Source organism: Aulonocara sp. 'chitande type north' Nkhata Bay, linkage group LG3 (genome assembly GCF_057382095.1).
Source record: "Aulonocara sp. 'chitande type north' Nkhata Bay isolate Kocher_YH1m ecotype deep benthic linkage group LG3, A_spYH_male_GT1.1, whole genome shotgun sequence".
NCBI classification, from domain to species: domain Eukaryota; kingdom Metazoa; phylum Chordata; class Actinopteri; order Cichliformes; family Cichlidae; genus Aulonocara; species Aulonocara sp. 'chitande type north' Nkhata Bay.
Genome location: NC_141346.1, coordinates 12,480,037 through 12,499,590, shown reverse-complemented (window position 1 = coordinate 12,499,590; position 19,554 = coordinate 12,480,037). Strand labels below are relative to the sequence as shown.

Genomic DNA, 19,554 nt, shown 5'->3' with positions numbered 1-19,554 from the left:
CTGCAGCCACTGTGGAGCTCCACAGTAACCGGAAACACGTGACCTCCACAGTAACCGGAAACACGTGACCTCCACAATAACCGGAAACACGTAACTTCGGTTAAATCGACTTTGACATCGAAAACTAAATTGCGTTTTTGTCACTATTGATGCTGCTGAGAAATAAAAATGTTTTTAAGTGGGGGGTTTTAACACTCTGGGTTTGTTCAAAAAAATTCACCATCCCCTAAATTGTTCGTGGCCAAAAGTGACACTTGCTGTTTCGCTGATTTATTTATTTTTTTACAGTACATCGCGTTGTGCGTTCTGATTGCTGTAGATCATTGTCAATCAATCTAGTCCAGTGTCTCCTGTACAGGAGCGGTCCCTAATAGGCCCACGGACCGGTCCCGGTCCGTGAGTCTTTTGGTACCGTTCCGCGAGAGTTGATCCTCCGGTGTGAAATGTATGGTTGTAGTTGTGTGTCTTATTTTGAAAGAACTATTTACGCGTTACCATAGCGACCAGATAGCGTTAAGAAGCAGAGAGGAGGATGTCACTGTCATTGTTATTGGCGCACAGCTCAAGTCACGTTTATTATTACATTTACAAAATACCACAGTTTCTTTTTTTTATTCTTTTGTTGTATTTATCCGCGACACCTTAAAGGTCGTTCCCTGAAAATATTGTCTGACATTAAAGTGGTCTGTGGCGCAAAAAGGTTGGGGACTCCTGCTGTACAGTACAGAATGCGTTTAGCTTGTCGAATTTACATAAATCTTTGATGCTAGCAGTGTAACTCTGAAGTGCTGTACTGTATGTTTGGAAGTTTTCTCCCAAACAAACACAACAATGCCGACGAAACGTTTTGCACCCTCAAATGCACCTTTAGGTTTCATTCCATAATACTGGACTTATGTTTCTACGAAGGTTTGAACTCTAAGAGTGTTTAAACAAAAGAGAAAAGTGTGACAATGTTCATGCCTGTCTGAGAAAAGTGTATAAAGCATGTAGTGAGGGGTTTTACAGTCTTAACATCTGTAATAATTGTAAAAAATAAAGTTGGCTACTTCATGGATTTCACCTACCGCGGGTTATTTTTAGAACGTAACACCAGCGATAAACGAGGGACTGCTGTATTATTAATAGTAGAGTCTGGGACATCTAATTGATTAACATCAACATTGATTATTATGCACTATTATTTTTGTTCAAGGAGAGCCAAAAATATAAAACTCTCTCAGCTTGTTTGTTGCCAAAAATGGCCACTTTTTGTGTATGTTCACAAAATGCTATAAAATGTTTCTTAAAACATTTATCTACTTTTACCGACGTGACTCTTTAAAATAGCACCAGTCCTTTTCATCAAAATCAAAATTGTATCTAAATTTTTTACTCTTTATAGCCAATTAGGTTATATATTACCATTAACTTTTCAGATAAAACGGTGATAAAGTCCTAATGTTTTCATGAAACTTCCTTTTATTCCCCATCTGAGCATCGGGGAAAAGGCTGTCTTGCAATTGTTGAGGTCACTAGTGTGTGCCCCATTTCTTCCAGGATCACTCTCTTTATAGGTTTTAGTGGACTCATAGTACTGCGAAGTGGTTTCATGGTACAAAGGGATTGTATTCCAAGATCTGGGAGACTGTAGAAATGAGCAGTGATGCCTTTCCTACCATCTTTCCAGAAAAATAAGTGATCTGTAAGCTGTTAGGCTTACTTACAGCAGCAGCACTTTCTGCACCTGCATAAACTCCAGGACACATTTACTAACGATGTTTGTTGCTGTATGTGCTGCAGCTTTGAATTTTTTAATAATATATATTTTGTTAATATTTTGGCTATGGTGTCTTGTTATGAAATGTAAAAGAGTAAAAGTGTTGTTAGCAGGTGCGTCAAAGCTAAGTTTGACTGGGAAACTTAAAGCTCAATAGGCTGCATCAACAGAAATTCACTGCAGCCTATGTAATATTTCATGCGTCATAATTTATTCTACTCTATCTTGCAAATACATATTTGTGTGGCAATGTCATGCACAACACACACAACTATTAGATCCTTAAGATCAAACCCGTGTCATTGTTTTGGTCCACTGCAGTGCAGGGCCCTGTTTCAGGAAGCCGGTTTAGTGGAAAAACTGAGTAAGTATACCCTGAGTTAACGAAAACTCTGGGTTTTCGGTTTCACAAAGCGAGTTCAGCTGAAGCCTGAGTGAGTCACTATGACGACACACGCCGTGAAGCTAACCTGCCCCCTAGCAGGTTTACTTCAACTAACCCTGACTGTCTCCGCCCCTTTGTCGGAAACCTGACAGTAGGAAGTGTCGGACATGGCGTGTCCCTTCCTTGAAGAGCCAGTAGATCATGAAGCCCAAATCCTCCGCAGAGCTCTCCGCCGGGAGAGAGTGATTAGAGCGCGTTTGGACATTTTATCATTTCCTGATGATTTTCTGTGCGAACGTTACCGTTTCTCAGCACAATCTATAAGTTATTTGAATAACATCCTCAGGCCATATATTACGCATGTGACACATCGCGGACATCCTCTCAGTTCTGTACATATTATTTGTATTGCACTTCGGTTTTTTGCAAACGGGAGCTTTCTGTATAATATTGGTGACGCTGAGCACGTTTCCAAGGCTACCGTCTGTCGGGCAGTCAGGAATGTTACAGTTGCACTGAAACGTCTCCTGCACTCATCTGTGGTGTTACCCGGTCATAGACCCACAAGATTCATCAAAGAGGGATTCCACAAAATTGCAGGTATCAGGATGACCAAAACTTAATTTATGATGTGGTGATATTTGAACTACTACTTAAATTTTACATTTATTTTCACGGTTCCCAGGCGTGATTGGCTGTACAGATGGCACTCACATTCCAATCATTGCTCCTTTAGTAAATGAAGGAGACTATGTGAACAGGAAGTCTTTCCACAGCATTAATGTACAGGTACATAGTTCCCTGTAGCATTTCAAACTAACAAATTATTTCATCATGGTGATGGATGCTAATTTGTGTTCTCTGCACTGTGAAGATCATATGTGATGCTGCCAACATTATCACAAATGTGGAAGCCAAGTGGCCAGGCTCTGTTCATGACTCACAAATATTCCGTGAATGTACACTGAGCACAAAATTTGGACATGGTGAGTTGAGAATACTTTAAAATATATAAAGACCAATTGCTTCAGGGACATTTGAACTGAAGTGTATCCTTCTGTCTTAGGAGAGTTCACTGGCTACTTGCTTGGTGATAGGGGGTATCCATGTTTACCCTATTTGCTTACCCCTTACCCTGACCCTGAACCGGGCCCACAGCAGCGATATAATCTGGCTAATTGCAGGACAAGAGCCAGAATTGAAATGACTATCGGAATGCTTAAGGCCCGGTTCCAGTGCCTGCAAAGACTCAGGGTCACCCCAGAAAGGGCATGTGACATTATTGTTGCATGTGTGATTCTTCACAACATTGCCACAATTAGAGGAGAACACTGTCCTTCTGAACCAAACATCAGCAGTGATCCAAACCATGAACATCCTGACCCTCCCACGGACATACAAGATGGAAGCGCAGTCAGAGACACCATATGTCACAATCATTTCTTTTGACCCATCACCTCAACATGTTGAAAGACGGAAAAACAGATTTTTTGTTCAACTGGCTTTATTGGTCGCCTGTGTTTCCTGTACACAAAGTATTAAAAGATGTAAACCTCATAAAGTGTCTCTGTTGCTTCCTCCTCTGTAACAGCTGTCAATGTTTCTTCATTATTTTCCTGTAGTAAGGAAATTAACAACATTGCTGTTCTACTGTAAACTCATATAATCTGTGGAGTATTACTCACAACTGCATGTTGGTCTGGCTCAACAGGAGGCTGCACCAGATGCAGTACACCACCACCATCAACTGATAGAATATGAGGTTTATACAGGTCACTTATAACTTACAAGGGACCAAATGGCAATTAACAAACATACCAATCACCTTACACTTCATTGTCATTATGCTCTCAAAGACAACCAAGACTGAGGGAAGGCAAAATCAGTAGGAAAATAACTTCACTACAAAATAATTCATTATGGTAAAGAGTTTATCAAATGAATGAGCAGCACTGCAAAGGTGACTGTGAAGAAAGGATGTATGCACATCATGTATTATTTTGAATTTACCTCTTATGTAGGCACTTGTGTCTTGCGGGGTTATTGACTCAGAGGATGTCCCCGCAGAGATGCCTTCGGCCACAGGGCGCCCACTGTTTTGGCTGAGGGCCAACTGCTCAGCCTCTGTGAGTGGTGGTGGTGGAGGACCCCCACCTGTTTTTCGGGCCTCCGCTTTTTTTCTGTTGGCTATAACGGGCCACATTTGAGCATACAGAGTAAGCAAATGTGTACTTGTAATGTGCTCAGATAATTTCAAAAAGTGCTTACAGAAAGAAAATTAATGTAGCCTCTAACTGCAATTGATTTACGTGGGACAAACAGACCAAGCACTATGGCTCATAATACAATTACACCTTACCTGTTTGGACTATATTTTTATATTTCATTTTTACTTGCTGCCAGGCACGTTTGGGGCCTGTTGGGTTGCACCTGCGCTCACATCACGTCACAAAATAAAATGTATAAAATAACAAATAAAATAACATATGATAAAATAACGTGTTAAATGGGTGGAAATCCCTAGATCAATGTTTATATTAACACTCACGCATTGACTCTGTCGGCTATGTTTTGCCATGCATGCTCCCTTTCTTTTGCAGCTGTGGCTGTGTTACTTTTTTCCGCGGAATTTGCATGTTATCGGCATATGCTGCCATCAGAATTTCGGCCTCAAGCGCTGTGAAATACATTGACCGCGCCTTCTTTCCCTCCGTCTCCATGGTGACTCGCTTAATCTGTGCTCCGCTTATCAGGGCTTTATGTATCCTCATCCGCGCGCTTCACTTGGGGTTAAAGCAACTCCGCGTTGATTGAACTACTTGTTATCAGCCTTTCTGAAACCGAATATTCCGAGTTGGACAGTTCGGGGTTACTCAACCCTGCGTATCTTTTTTCACTCTGAGTTTTCTAAACCGGCTTCCTGAAATAGGGCCCAGTAGTCAAAAAAAAGAATAAGTGAAGTGTCCACAATTGGCCAGGATAGAGCCCAGTGTTAATGTTTAAAATGTATAAAAATATTATTGATTACAATTCTTTACTGTTAATATCAACAATAAGCTTTTTATTTTGAAATTACAACTTCAAAAAAAATGCTGTTACATTTAATGCTGTTACACTGTAATCCTTTATTATAAGTATGGACACAGAATAAAGTGAACAACATTTTGAAATAAGTTTAATTTGAATTTTGTACTACGTAAAAAACAAAACAAAAAAGCAACAACATATTAAACAAACAAACAAACACAGCCAGTGCCTTCATTTGTCCATTACATGTCATAGCACTGACCCTTAGCCCCTGCTCATCAGCACATGCTTTCAAAAAGAGCTCCATGTCCTCTGCAAACTGAAAAACAACGAGGAACAAGTCCCTTGCTCCAGTGTCTTCTTCCTCTGACATGTCTCTTAAGACCCTCTGCTGGTCCCCTTGATTTAAGGACAGATATTTTGGCATTGTTACATGTCCACGGAAAAGTGCCTTATTTTGGACAACCCACTGCACAGCAGGACACAGATCTTCAACAACTGCTGGCTCCTGTGTCAGGCAAATGGGGATGAAAACAGTTATTTCTCTGTTGCAGAACAGTTTTTTAACAGTTGTAGGAGCCATAATTGAATGTATTGAATTTTGATGATCACTGGGTTTTTATTTGTTTGGTTGTTATGGGAGTCACGTGGGTGCTAGCGGTGACATAAATGGGCGTTGTCAGTCTGTCATTCATGGGTTTTGATTTTGACAGAGAGGAGGGCTCGGTAGCCGTAATTTTTGTTGACCGCTGCACTACATGTTTCGCTTCGTTTATTAGAGCCTGTGACGTTGTAAGAGTCTGAATCAGGAGCTGATGATATTACTCTGTAAACTCTCAAAGTACTTTAATAAACAAGCAAACAATTCCATCTCTCGCATTATTGCGTAAAGTTGACAGCGCGTCAGGCAAATAGGCAGGCTCCAGCCCCGGCCTGTAGCGACTGTGGAAGTCGCTACAACAGTTATTCAAATGTCACTAACCATGTAATTACACTACTGTTTAAAGTGAATACTGACCTGACTGACTTCCTGGAACTTGCGCTTTTTCAGTCTGAAAATTGGCACGTGTTGTCCTTCAAGCACAGCTTTGGCTTCCTCTCTCCAGTGTGCAAATAGCTTGCCAGAGCTACGAAGAGTAAGGCCACAGTGAGGGCATGTCATTTTCATGGACTTTCCATCAGCTGCAGTTTTATTGAACACAGAGGGTGGAGCATATGAATGTTCTAACAAAGACTCAGAAAATGGTTCAGATACCGAAGACAAAACCTTGGGGGGGGGGGGGAGACGGGGCTCCTCGAAGAGTACTGCCGGAGGAATATGGGTCTCCTCGGAGAGTTCAGCGGGGAGCAGTCCTGATAATGGTGGCTGACTTGGCACTGAAGAATGCTGACAAGACAATATATGCCTTGCCATATCCCCACGCCGTATGATTGTAATCTTACAGACAGGGCGGTGAAAGTGTCCTGTTGTCCTGCAAGCCAGCCTGCACCGGCATATCATTTTATCTGTAAGAGAAAAAACAAACAAACAAACAGATGTAATTTAAATGTAGTTGTATAGAATGCAATCAATTTGTCTAACAATCAGATTGTACATGTTAACAAAAACATCCAAGCCAACCTCAATAATGAAAGCAAAATGGTATGGATCACAAAAGTTATGTCAAGAAAAGTGGTGAAAAGTAAATAAAAATATATTTTATAAAAACACTATTTTGGTTGCAGATGAATGCACTGAACTGTACAATATCAACAGCAACTTTTATGTCAACAAAGATACTGCAGAAGTGCTTAAAAAAAGTGCATATTTATAACTATAAAGTATATTTAATACAAACATACCTTTGAAAGGCAAAGCATTTTTTTATATGCACACTTAGATGCTCCTCAATCTTTGCCCTGACAGTAGGGCTGAAAGTGGGGCACAGAGGGCAGTGAAAGAGTCCTCTGCAACACGTGTTGCATTCCTGCAATTCTGGCTTTAAGCCCGAATTCCGGATTGATATGTGCATCTAAAACAGAGAGAGAAACAGATAAACACCATATACACATTTAAGTTAAGGTTTTAGCAGAAATAACAATTTACAGTTGGCATGTAATAGATTTGGGAAGAAAATTCTTGAAAAAAACCCACAAATATTTTACAAGACACTTTAATTTGTGAGACATGTTTCTATTGACATATAACAGTCAATTGAACAGGGGCTAACTAAAATCTGGGCAATAAAAAAGCTGTACAGAAAAGAATGACGAATAGAAGTATTGATAAATATATAAATCTGTTTGTGATGAAATTTACAGTGTTGACGCTAACAGTTTAGATACCTCTGTTTAAAAAGCACTGACTCGACTTTTTAGTCAAGTCGAAGTAAGAAGTACAGGGTCTAAAATATAATTTATGTACAAAATATTGAAGTAATCTTGCGTCCAAAGCACGCGTGCGGGGGGCTGATTTACAAATGTACGCATTACAAAGTACAGATACGCGTGCTAAAATGTGAGAAGTAGAAGTATAAAGAAGTATACAGTAGGCACAAAAAAGTACAGCAGTAAAGTAAAGATACCAGAAAATTCTACTTAAGTACAGTATTGAAGTATTCGTTATTTTGCATCTCTGACGCCAACAATAAATCATACTCTAATGCAAAATGTGTTTTTTGCTTCTTCTCGCCCACAGAAGCCGTTAATCCAGCTCTCTTACTTAAACCAGGCCCAGGAAAAAGCATATCTGTGTGTTTCTCTGCCATGGAGCACGATGAAAAAACATTAAAATAAGGAGGAATGTTTTTGTAACGCAAAAAAAGTGTTTCATAAAGACTTAACCAACCTTTGCGATCAACTTGCATGACTTCCACGGTATCCATGCGTGTTTACGGCTAGTGTGGAGGTCACGTGTTTCCGGTTAGTGTGGAGGTCACGTGTATCCGGTTACTGTGGAGCTCCACAGTGGCTGCAGCCAGGTGCTCTTGTCACTACCCGATCCGTACCGGAAACCCGATCGGTACCCCGCATGTGCGAAAGGTGTCTACTTCCGGTTGAAGCATTTTACGATAGTTACAGGTCAGAGTATCTGTTAAGATGTTAAAAATAACAAGTATCTCTTAACATGTTTCCGATAATGAAACATTTAATATAATGTAGACAAAAATAAAAAAATTAAAAGATAGTGACAGATCGGGTCTACCCGATCCGTACCGCACATGTGCAGGGGTTTTCTTCTTCTTCTGTTCGTTTAATGGCAGTGTACTCCCCAGTGTACGAGGACACCGCCACCTGCTGACTGAGCGAATGAACCCTATTGTAAACTGAATTAGCGTCATTACAAACGTGTGTTAAATTTGATTTAGTGATAATCGAGTGTGTTTATGCTTGTCGGTGTGGAGAGGATTGTTGGAAAAGTGATGATAATGTCCGCTATCACTGTCAATTGCCAGTAAACACTTCATCTGGCTGCTGAATCTTCGCGTGACATATTATAAAGTCTGTATTATTAACTCTGTCATTAGGCACCATTCTTCTTATTTTACGGCGCTGTTGTTCAATCGGGGAACGCTTTCTGTTGAGGAGAAAAGCAAAAATTTGTTGCGGATACGGATTATTCATTGTTTAAATGTCCTGGTAGTCGAAAAGGAGGCAGAGCTGCTGAGAAATGCTAGGAGCTAACTGGGCGCTAACCATATCATTCAAACATATTGAATGTCGCAATGTTGGCAAAGAGAGGAAGTGACGTAAGATTTGCGCATGCGGGGTACCGATCGGGTTTCCGGTACGGATCGGGTAGTGACAAGGGCAATCAGCCTGTAGAATAGGACTTCATAGGGCTTTGGAGTTGACGTCACGCCACAAAGCATTGTGGGAGCGCAGCGTCGTTTTCGGGGTCTACGAATCAAAACAAACACACTGTGTTGGAACGACGACTACAAGAAAGATGCTTAAAAGCAGCTCAAAAGAGAATGGACTGTATAGAGACCGATTGCGTCCAGAGGCGAAGTGGCGGTACTTGCAGAAAATAGTGTGCATTGGAAATGTGGACCCGTATGAAATACGGCCGTGGAGTAGAAACCCTGAAGACCAACCGCTACTGACGTAGCCTGACATATTTTCGGACCTTGTCTGTGGAATCAGCGCGTACAAGTCGTCATTCAAACAAAGGTAAGTCAGCTCGAGTACTGCGAGTGAAACGCGTTTGATTTCCCTGCAAACATTCACATTAGTGCAGCATAAATTCATTCATGAGGGGAAATTACAGTGAGAACATGTGGAGGCTGTTAGATGGATAACATAGTGAGTTCAGTGCATTGATGTGACATTGTCCTGAAGGATTGTTATTCTTTATGGTTAAAGAAATTGCACTATTCATATTTATTATAAATAATCCTAATTACACATCTTGCTTCCATGTTTGTATCCTGTGTCACTAAAAATACATTTTATTTTAGTTTTATACTTTGATCAATGACCTGCAGAATCTCCTTATCATATTAAGTGATTCATAATTGTCACTTTATGCTTTCTCCATCTCTAAAGTGATGACATCCTTGCATTACATACTTTAGGTTCATTTTCTGCTGGCAGGTTTCTGACAGAGAACAGGCAGATTTACACTATAACATGCAGCGTTCTATAGATGGACACATAAAGAAATGAAAAATCACATGTTTGTGCTAACTTTCTAAACACTTTGTTACATTTATGATAAAGTAGATTAAACACATTTACGTCGGCCTTGGCTCATTAGTTCTTGTCTTTAAATGAACTTTGTCTGTGTGTGTTTCAGGTCCTGCACTCTCAAAGACTGAATGAACCAGCATCGCAGCCATGGGTCACTGTGAGCATCACAGGGAAGGTTGAAGTCGCCCACTGCACCTGTATGGCCGGAGTCGCAGAGACCTGCAGCGATGTCGCTGCTCTTCTGTTTAATGTAGAAGCAACAGTGTTGATCTACAGCACAATGACTGTTACAGATTAACCTGCATACTGGGTTTTGCTGGGTAATATGACCAGAGGTTGGCCATAAGATAGACTTCTCCTCTTCAGCTGCCCAAAAAAAGGCTCTTGATCAAAACATAAACAGAACATCTGTAGTGACAGGTAAAAGGAGCCGTCCTCAAAACAGAAAAATCCCACCTGCTACTGTGGAGGAGTTGTCACTGCTATTGGATACTTTGCTGGAACACAGTAAAGCTGTGGGTTGTGGGAATGACCCATAATGTTTTATCTAGGGGTCTAGATTTATGCCTGTAGTGCACTGCCGTGTAAATAATTTGCATTTACTGAATATATACTGACTGAGTCCCACTGTTCAAAAGTTGAATAAAGAAACAAACTAATTTTTGCCTCTTTTTTTTATTTTATTGAAACCACCTTATAGAACATCACATCAGTTACAGTGTAGAATCCATGGCATTTATCAGAATCAGAATACTTTATTCATCCTGAGGGAAATTAGGGGTTACAGCAGGCAGCACGCTAATGGCGCATGCGCACTCACAAAGGAACCTTCTGACCAACTTTACACAAACATCACATTGGGCAGACATGTCAGAAAGGTAGGCTGATAGGAAAAAACAACGAAAATACACTACATGAGGTAAGAGGAGGAGAAAAAAAACTCCACTCAGACTGAGCTCCTAGTGGGAGAACAGTTTGAGAACAGAAAAAACACCTCAGCACAAAAGCACATGACTATCAATACACCATAGAAACACGAGACAAGCAACAGGGGCGGGTAAAGGGTAAGAGAGAGCCGGTGTAGACAGCGCATCCGGTCCTGCAGCATCTGTGCTGGTCCAGTTGACTGCTATCTTCCCCGGTAGGGCACAAGCATCGAAGGCGTTGGAAAGGGAGGGGGGATGAGTGAGTGCTTATCAGTGTAAGTGTGTGTGTGTGCGTGTCCATAGTTTAGCTGAGACAGTGTCCTTCGGCCTATCAGGCTAAGTAAATAGTCTTCCAGCCAATCCAGGTGTCCTTGCATGGGATGGGAAGAATAGCCGTAACACAGTCGTTATCAGGGAGTGATTGTTCGGCTCCAGCCTTGGGCCTGCAGGTGGCGCCGTTATGGGGGTCCGCAATCTCAATGTTGATTTTGTAAATTTCCATGCGAGCAGCCCAGGAGAATTTTTGGCTGCCCTAACACTCCGACACTGGCCTCTCGATCTCCCGTTGGAGAACCACGATCCTCCCCATGATGGTATCAAACTTCTGTTCCATGGTGTTGCCATTCTTTTGATTCTGAGACCTCAAAGCTGCAGTGATCCGTTCCGTGATGTCGTCCAACTGTCGCTCAAGGGTCTCATTTTGAGCAGGCCTCTCTCTGATGTATCCCCCCATACGCTCAATGTTGTTGCTTTGAGCCTTCACAGCAGCTGTAAGCATCTCCAAGGTGTTGACCATATTATGTTCGTTGTGAGAGGTTGCGCCTCATCTCATCTCTTCAATTCCAGCGGGCAGCCTTAGGGGGGTTTGAACAGCCGGTTCCGCTCTGTTATTTCTCCGATAAACCAGGGCCAAGCCAACTCCGATCAGCACGAACCCTGTTATCATGGTTCCGAATAGATAGATATCTTCAGCGTCCTCGATCGACAGTCCCGCCAGACACATGACTCTCCAGTTCTGCCACCCGTCCATCGTATATCCGGCAGGGAAAGTCCCTCCAGGGCACTCGGGCTCTCCCGAGCCCAGACTTCTCGTTGAGAAAAGGGTGTCAATAGCATTCAGAGACCAGTTAATCAAATCCATAATTCTCTTTTAGGTTTTAGAGAACGACCGTGTGAGTCTATTCCAGGGAAAGTAATGCACACGAAACAGACAAGGACATAGAGGCTAAGCAGGGAAGATAAGGGTGAGGAGGAGAGGAGAAAAGTGCGACCGCCTTCGCTGAGAGCCAAAGAAGAAAAATGATTTTATAGTTTACAAATGACAAAATGTTTACACAAAATCACGTGTTTACATGATATCACTCACTACTAACATTACTTTATTTACTGTATCTTTTGAAAAAATACAGCAATTTTAACAGCACAAGACTTAAGAGTATTTAACAGGAGCAGGTTTCATTTTTCCCTGGTTTTATTATCACACTGTTCACCAAAACGCAGCAAACCTTCACCATCTTATTCAGAAGGGTCACCTCTTCACCCTCACATGGAAGAAGTAATCTGATTGGCATGGTGGTATGTTTGAAGCAGGTCCCTTGTGTAGCACTGGAACCCAGTCACGATGTGATTCATCCATTTAATAGGCTGGTTTGCTGCAATAATGCCAAATAATTAGCAACTCTATAAATAGAAGGTAGTTCTGCAAAATCACTCAGTAGAATGTTTGTTGTAATTTGCTATGAGCTCAGAGCGCATAGAACAGGGGTGCTCAATACGTCGATCGCGATCGACCAGTCGATCGCAAAGGTAGTATTGGTAGATCGCATGGCATTAAAAAAATAGATGCCAGCCTATCATCCATCCTGTCACTTGATTGATACAGGGAAGCCAGTCAGATGACATCGGATTTTTTTCTGACGCTTAGGTCGCTGCGCATGTGCGCGAAGTGTAGTAAAACTGACAAGCTAGTCAGCGAGTTAACTCCAATTTTTAGCTCTCGGTTTTTTCTAAACCTAAGAAAGGGTTAAAAATGAGTGAGGGAGCTGGACCAAGTAAGAAGACAAAAACGTATCACTTTCATACGGAATGGGAGGAAGACTTTTTTTTCACGATGTCATTTTCGAAGTGCGTTTGCCTCATCTGCCAGGCTGCCATCGCAATGCCAAAGAAGGGAAATGTGGAGCGGCATTTTCGAACTGTTCACGGAAAATACGACACTACATTCCCGCCGAAAAGCGAGCTAAGAAAGAAAAAGGTGAAGGAACTAAAATCCCAGTTGTCCGGACAGCAGTCATTTTTCACACAACAAACTTCAAAAGCGAAAGCCGCCACCGAAGCATCGTTCCGGGTGAGTCACATCATCGTTAAAAACAAGAAGTCTTTTCAAGATGGAGAGATGGTAAAAGAGGCATTCGTTGAAGCAGCTGACTCATTGTTCCGAGACTTTAAAAATAAGGCAGAAATAACATCTTCGATCAAAGCTCTCCAGCTGTGAAGAAGTACAGTTACACGGCGCTGTGAAGCCATGGCGGAGGATTTAACCCAGCAACTTTGGAAGGACATCGGAGATTGCCAGTGTTTCTCACTGCAGTTGGACGAATCTACGGACGTGAGTGACACAGTTGCAACGAAGATCGCCTGTTCTATTCGCGCCAGATCTCTTCAAAGACGGTTATTTCGTGCACATCTGGAGAAGGCTGACTGCGACCACTCTGAGTTGTTGCTACACACTGACGTGAGGTGGCTTAGTCGAGGGAAATTCCTGCAAAGATTTCGAGAGCTCTGTCCGGAGATTAAGGAGTTTTTCCGTGTAGCTGGACAAGCAGAATACATGCAACTTAATGACGGTCAGTGGCTGTTAGACTTGGCATTTTTAACCGATCTGACAAACATGTTGAATGACCTTAATCTACAGCTGCAAGGAAAAGACAAAACAGTGATCAACATGATCAGCTCAGTTAATGCTTTCAAACGAAAGATGCAACATCTCTCTTTAAAGCTGCAGCGCCATGATTTGATAAACTTTCAAAACCTGGCGTCAGAGCTGGAGATGCAGGGGATGGCCTGTTTGCAACTTGACAGTGCACGCTACACAGAGCAGATTGACAATTGTCTGTCAGAGTTTGACAAACGCTTTCAAGACTTTTCTTTCAAGCCAGTCGCTACCTTCATGTGCTATCCTTTTCGGGAAGATGCTGATGTCGATTCACTCGCATCAAAAATTGCAAAACTATTTCACCTGAACTCTTCTGGAGTGGAAGATGAGATTTTGACACTACAAGCCGACATTGAGCTGAAGTCCAGAGATCATGGACAGTTCTGGAACTTACTCACAGAAGTAAAGTACCCCAACATGAGGAAATGTGCTGCCTCTTTGACTGCATTATTCGGCTCCACTTATTTATGTGAGTCATCATTTTCCCACATGAACATCATTAAGTCCAAGTACCGTTCCACCATGACTGATGAACATTTGGAAGTGTGTTTGAGGCTGGCCGTCAGCAGCTACTGTCCGGACTATGCATCCCTGGCTGATTCAATTCAGTGCAAGTCATCAGAGTAAACTCAGGTAATGACAAAAAATTTACATTGTTAATTGTGTTGTGAAATATTGGATATTGCGGTTATGCATGTATATACATTGTAGATATAAAGAATCCTCAATATATTTATAAATAAGTATATGTTTTGGATTTTTGTAGTGGGTAGATCATGTTGACTTGGTCATTTTATAAGTAGCTCACATGCGGAAAAAGTGTGAGCACCCCTGGCATAGAAAATAAAACTAATAGGCTATAAAGATTATATGAACATATTTAGAACTTACCGGAATGAAAATGTCTGGAGCACCAACAGATATTTGGAGATGGAATAGAACTGCACGTCAGCTCGTCTCACAGCTGCTCTCCAGGCTAGACACCTTCATTTGGTAACATCGATACACGAGCTGCCTCGTGTTGCTTCCAGGTTGGGAAAGAATGAAAAGATAAACCATTTTCAAGCTTATTCTCTTGCCGGTTGTGTGATCGAACATTGCAGCCGACCACACAGCAAATACGAACCATGGCTGTTGTGTGTGACTTCGCTCCCTTTTCACTTGCGCTAGACTCCAAAATGGCGGATCGGGCCAAAATCCTTTCCACGCCCACCCACATGACATCACGCTCCAAAGCCCTATAGGATGATCTCCAGATGCACCTGTATTTTATTTTCTTCCAGCGCAAATACAGACGTCCGATTCTTCACCTGGAAGTAAAAGTCTCCAAAAGGTCGCTACCATAAAAATCTGTGAAATCAGGGAAGTGTGTTCACAGTTTACAGAGTGAGAGACTGTTTGCAGAAAAACACCAACTAATCATTAGCTCAGCATGCTGAGAGAAGCTGAGCGCTCGCTTGCTTGTTCAATTATTTCCATCTCGCTTTGACTGCAGCTGTAACCTGACGTATTCCAGCAGGATTTGTAAAAAGAGTTTTGATATATATATTATTTATAGATATAGATCACAGCCAATCACAGCCGCAGCGTCACGTCCCGTGACTTGTTACGTACAGCACAAGTGCCAAGCCAACATGTGTATTTGTTTGGGAAGCAGCCAGCCACCGTACCGCTCGCTCGGGTAATGGAGAAAATGAGTGTGCCGACTAGAAAAATCAACCGAGCGTGACCGAAGAGAAAACAGATGATGGTTCCAATGCCGGAGAGATTGTCGAATGGAAGAGCCATAGAAGTTCTGTAGTGTGAAGGTATTTCGGCTATTTCAAGTCTGACAAAAACAGAGTAGCGTGCACTGTAAATTGTGCCGAAAGCAAGTCTGGAAATACAATAAACTGGTGCATGCTCAGGCTACGTCCACACGTACCCGGGTATTTTTGAAAACGCAGATTTTTCTATGCGTTTGCACCTTTCGTCCACACGTAAACGGCGTTTTTGGTCACTGAAAACAAAGATTTTTGAAAACTCCATTTTTGCATTTACGTGTGGACTAGAAAAACGGAGAAAACGCAGCGTCAAAGGTGTGCGCATTTTTTGACGTCACACTGTGCGCCACGTTATTGTTCTGGTGAAATGAATTTCTACAATACTGTTAATTGTACTCTCTGCAGTGTTTAAATGCTTACATATACACACAGTTACCGTCCCTCCACACATACGACTCGGTTCTGCTTCTATGCCCCAGCTTTGTTTACTTTTTCCCACCGAGGCTTCTAGACTTCTGATTGGCCAACATTTCTGCACGGTTAGGAATCTAGCTCCACCTGCTGCTTTGGCATGTTCATAGCAGCGTTTTCCTTCATTTCTGCCTTTATGTGTGGACGGGATTATTTTTTAAAACGAAAACGGAAAATCTCAGTTTTCTTTTTTTTTTTTTTTTTTTTTTTCTTAAGTGACATCAGAAACAGCAGCATGTGACATCACGTGATGGCGGAGCTTCAGTTCATCCTTTGTCATCTTTTTTTTATTTTTTATTTATTTTTTTATAGGACAGGGGGAAAGAATGAAAGAAAGAGGGGGAGAGAAAGAAAGAAAACCAAAGGGGAGAAGAGATGGTGAGAAGGGGGGGAAGAGAGAAAAAAAAACAAACAACAAAAAAAACTCCTGGGTCACCTGTATGGAGAAAAACAAACAAACAGAGGAGACAGCAAACAACAAAGAGCAACATAATAATAGAAAAAAAAGGCACCATCACAATAAACTAGCTAGTCATAGATATCAATAGTTACTAAATAATAGACGATATTGTTCAGCATGCAAGATAGACAGCGCACAGTGTGCTTTGAGGCAGCAGCCAAGAAAGCTTTAGTCCGCGTCTGTGAATACCCATGTGTACACCTGTGTGCATACCTGTGTGGATCAGCATGCTTGCATTCCAAAGGTTTCTCCATGTAATGATCTGCTAGGGAGTGTGGGGAGCCACAGCCCTGTCCTTTATGGGATCAAGCGGGTATGGAGGCGATCAAAACTCCAGACATCCAGAGGCCCCCAGAACACAAGAGACCAAGGAAGACCCACAGAGGGGCCGCTGCGCCACTGTCCCAGTAAGAGCTAAGGAGAGTCCCAGATGAGGGCTCATTCAGCAGCCGCGGAGCAGAAGCCAGGGGGAGTTGCAGTGATGCGCCCGTGGGCTCCGCCGGCAGCCAGCTGTGCCTGAGTGACCGAGCCCCAGGCCGAGAGGCCGGGGGCACCCCACCTCCGAAATGGCCCGAGCGAGCCCCAAGGAGTGAGCCGGTGTGTACCCGGACGCCCACCCCCAGATACAAAGAACCACCAACGCACCGACACCTGAGGGAGTCCGCCACCGGCAGGGGAAGTGGTGGTGGGTGGAGATAGGCCTCCAAACCTTGGAAGGCCCGAGATGTCCCCAGAGAGGTGGCGTCTGATACCCAACCTGACATATAAATACAAACATACAGGCACACACAGACACAAACATCCATTCCCACCCTCATGCTCTCATGTGCACTTCACACTCAACCGACGTGGAGACAAATATAAAGAGACACTGTATACGCGATCACACTCCCCAAGCGTACTCTACAAACCGGGTCTAGGTACCCCTGCCCCTGGAGGGGGGAACTGCACCCAGACCCAGGTGGTGTTACCCTTTTCCCTGCGATGTGAAAGGGGCAGACCGCCCCGACTCCGCAGCAGCAAGGAGGCCCCACACCCCAGACCGCAGCCGGACGGCCAACTCCTCCTAGCCCCCCCCGCTCCAGCAGGCCGCAGAGAACGGGGGTGAGAGAAGACTCCAAACCTCCCTCCACCCGCTCATAGTAGTGTTGACGCATGTGTGTTCTAAGGTGCAATTAAAACCCAGGAGGGCATAGAGCTACCTGCCAGAGAGCAGCAGGTAAGTGCATAGTCCCTCCTGTTAGCCCTCAATGTCTACATGTATTTAAAATTGAGAGGTGGGCAACGATGCCAGGGGTGAGGTGTACACCCTGATGGTAACTTGGACTCCGTGTATTGTGCCCACCCCCAAGATCCTATATGTATGTGTAATGAGGGTGTGAGTAATGTGAATGTCTAAGTTGTGGGATAAAATTGAGGCAGAGGCAGCCAGAAGGGGACAGGGGGGGGGGGGGGGGTAGCCTCCTCTGCATCCTGGTGACATACCCCTACTCCAGGGCCCTGCATGTGTGGGTGGTTGTGGTGGAGCGGGAGGAGGGAGGCAGCTGGAGATGGGGAGGGAAGGAAGGGAGGGGCAGTGACCCCTCCCTGGGGCCAGCTCCCCCGCTGACCCCAGTAGGCACTCCCACACTCCGCGACCCGCCAGGGAAAAGGGGGCCCAGGCCCATCCAGACCGGGGCCCAGTGCAGCAGCGCCCCCCGGCCCCACAGAGCCCGGGACAGTCCACCCAACCCCACCACAGAGAAAACTGCACCCACCCCACCATCCACTCATCATCCAGACTACATGAGACAATAGACGCCCAGGCTGAGATCTTCCTCCACCTCTCCTGTATCTCCCCCTCCTGCAGAGAGTTCCTGAGGGGAGGAAAGCTCCTGCAAGGTGTAACAATCTCCCCCACCGGTTGAAGAGCCCCACAGGCGACTCGACACACCGGCGGCACCCTGCGCCAGGGATGGGCTCCCATGCACCCATCCGCCCACAACCCCGGCAACACACAAACCAGGACCCAAGGCCCCGAGGCCCAGCCAGGGCCCCGGCCCAGAGATGGAGCGCCCCCAGACCCTCACGCCCATCCCGGACCCACCCAGGGGCAGACAGGCTACCAGGTCAGTAACCCACGTCCATCATCACAGACCCTCCCCTAGCCCCGCTGCACGCAGCCACGAGGAAATGGTCAGAAAAGAGCCCCCAACCGGACATGACCGCTACCCCGGGTTGAGCCCCCCAAGGAAGATGCCTCTGGGGAACCCCCCGACGCCCTAAGTCTGTCCCTGCCCCCACACCAATCACAACATTGAAGGCGGGACCAAACTATGACCCCCCCACCCCCACTAGGTGATGGAGCCGATCAAAGGAGCCAGAGCAATTGATCTGATGTGGTGGCCGAGGCTGTATCAAAACTAATGTAATCTAATAGATAATTTCTATATTGGTTAGAATTAAGATTGTTTTTATTTTTCCAGTTCATGAGGACAGTTTTCTTGGCTATGCATAGGGCAGTGAAAACCATATGGGCTATATTGTTTTCTGAAGTGACATTATCTAAGCTGCCCAACAAACACACTAAGGGGGAAGTTGGAATGTTACATTTCAGACACTTTGATAAGTCTTCACATATCTCGTGCCAAAACTTCTGCACTGGTGGACAGAACCAAAGAGCGTGAATGTAATTGTCTGGTGTATTGTTTTGACAGTGTGAGCAGTTGTTGGAAGATGTAAAGCCCATCTTGAACATCCGATGACCTGTATAGTGTACTCTATGTAGTATTTTGTATTGTATTAATTGCAGACTGGGATTTTTAATCAATTTAAAAGTTTTTAAGCATACCTGAGACCAGAAGTTTTGGTCTAAACTGACTAATAAATCTGCTTCCCACTTTGCAATAGGAAGGGATATTGATTCATCTAATTTAGAAAGTGTTCTATATATTTTAGATAATAATTTGGGGGATTTAAGAGTAAGGAAATGTGCCACACTTGGTGGTGTTTGTAATTCAACTTCACTGAGGTTAAATTTCTTTTTTATAATGGATTTAATTTGTTGATATTCTAAAAAAATTTTCTTGTTGATCCCATATTGTGCAACTAGTCTGTCAAATGGGATCAATTCTGTTCCCTCCAATATATGTTCTAAGTATTTAATTCCTTTACAACT

At 43.6% G+C, this 19,554-nt stretch overlaps 1 protein-coding gene and 1 pseudogene across 2 annotated transcripts in view; one reads left to right on the top strand and one right to left on the bottom strand.

Moving 5' to 3' along the window:
• Nucleotides 1-19,554, top strand: part of LOC147334006 (uncharacterized) — a 31,193-nt gene that overhangs the window by 528 nt on the left and 11,111 nt on the right. Inside the window, exon 2 of one of the 2 annotated variants that reach the window (XR_015128404.1) lies at nt 9,949-10,636. The exons of the other annotated variant lie outside the window; for it this stretch is intronic. The gene's annotated coding sequence lies outside the window, so the exon portion shown is untranslated. Of the gene's footprint in view, nt 1-9,948; nt 10,637-19,554 lie in introns of those variants that run through there. 2 annotated transcript variants of the gene reach the window in all.
• LOC147334007 (uncharacterized) lies at nt 11,301-11,909 on the bottom strand (annotated as a pseudogene).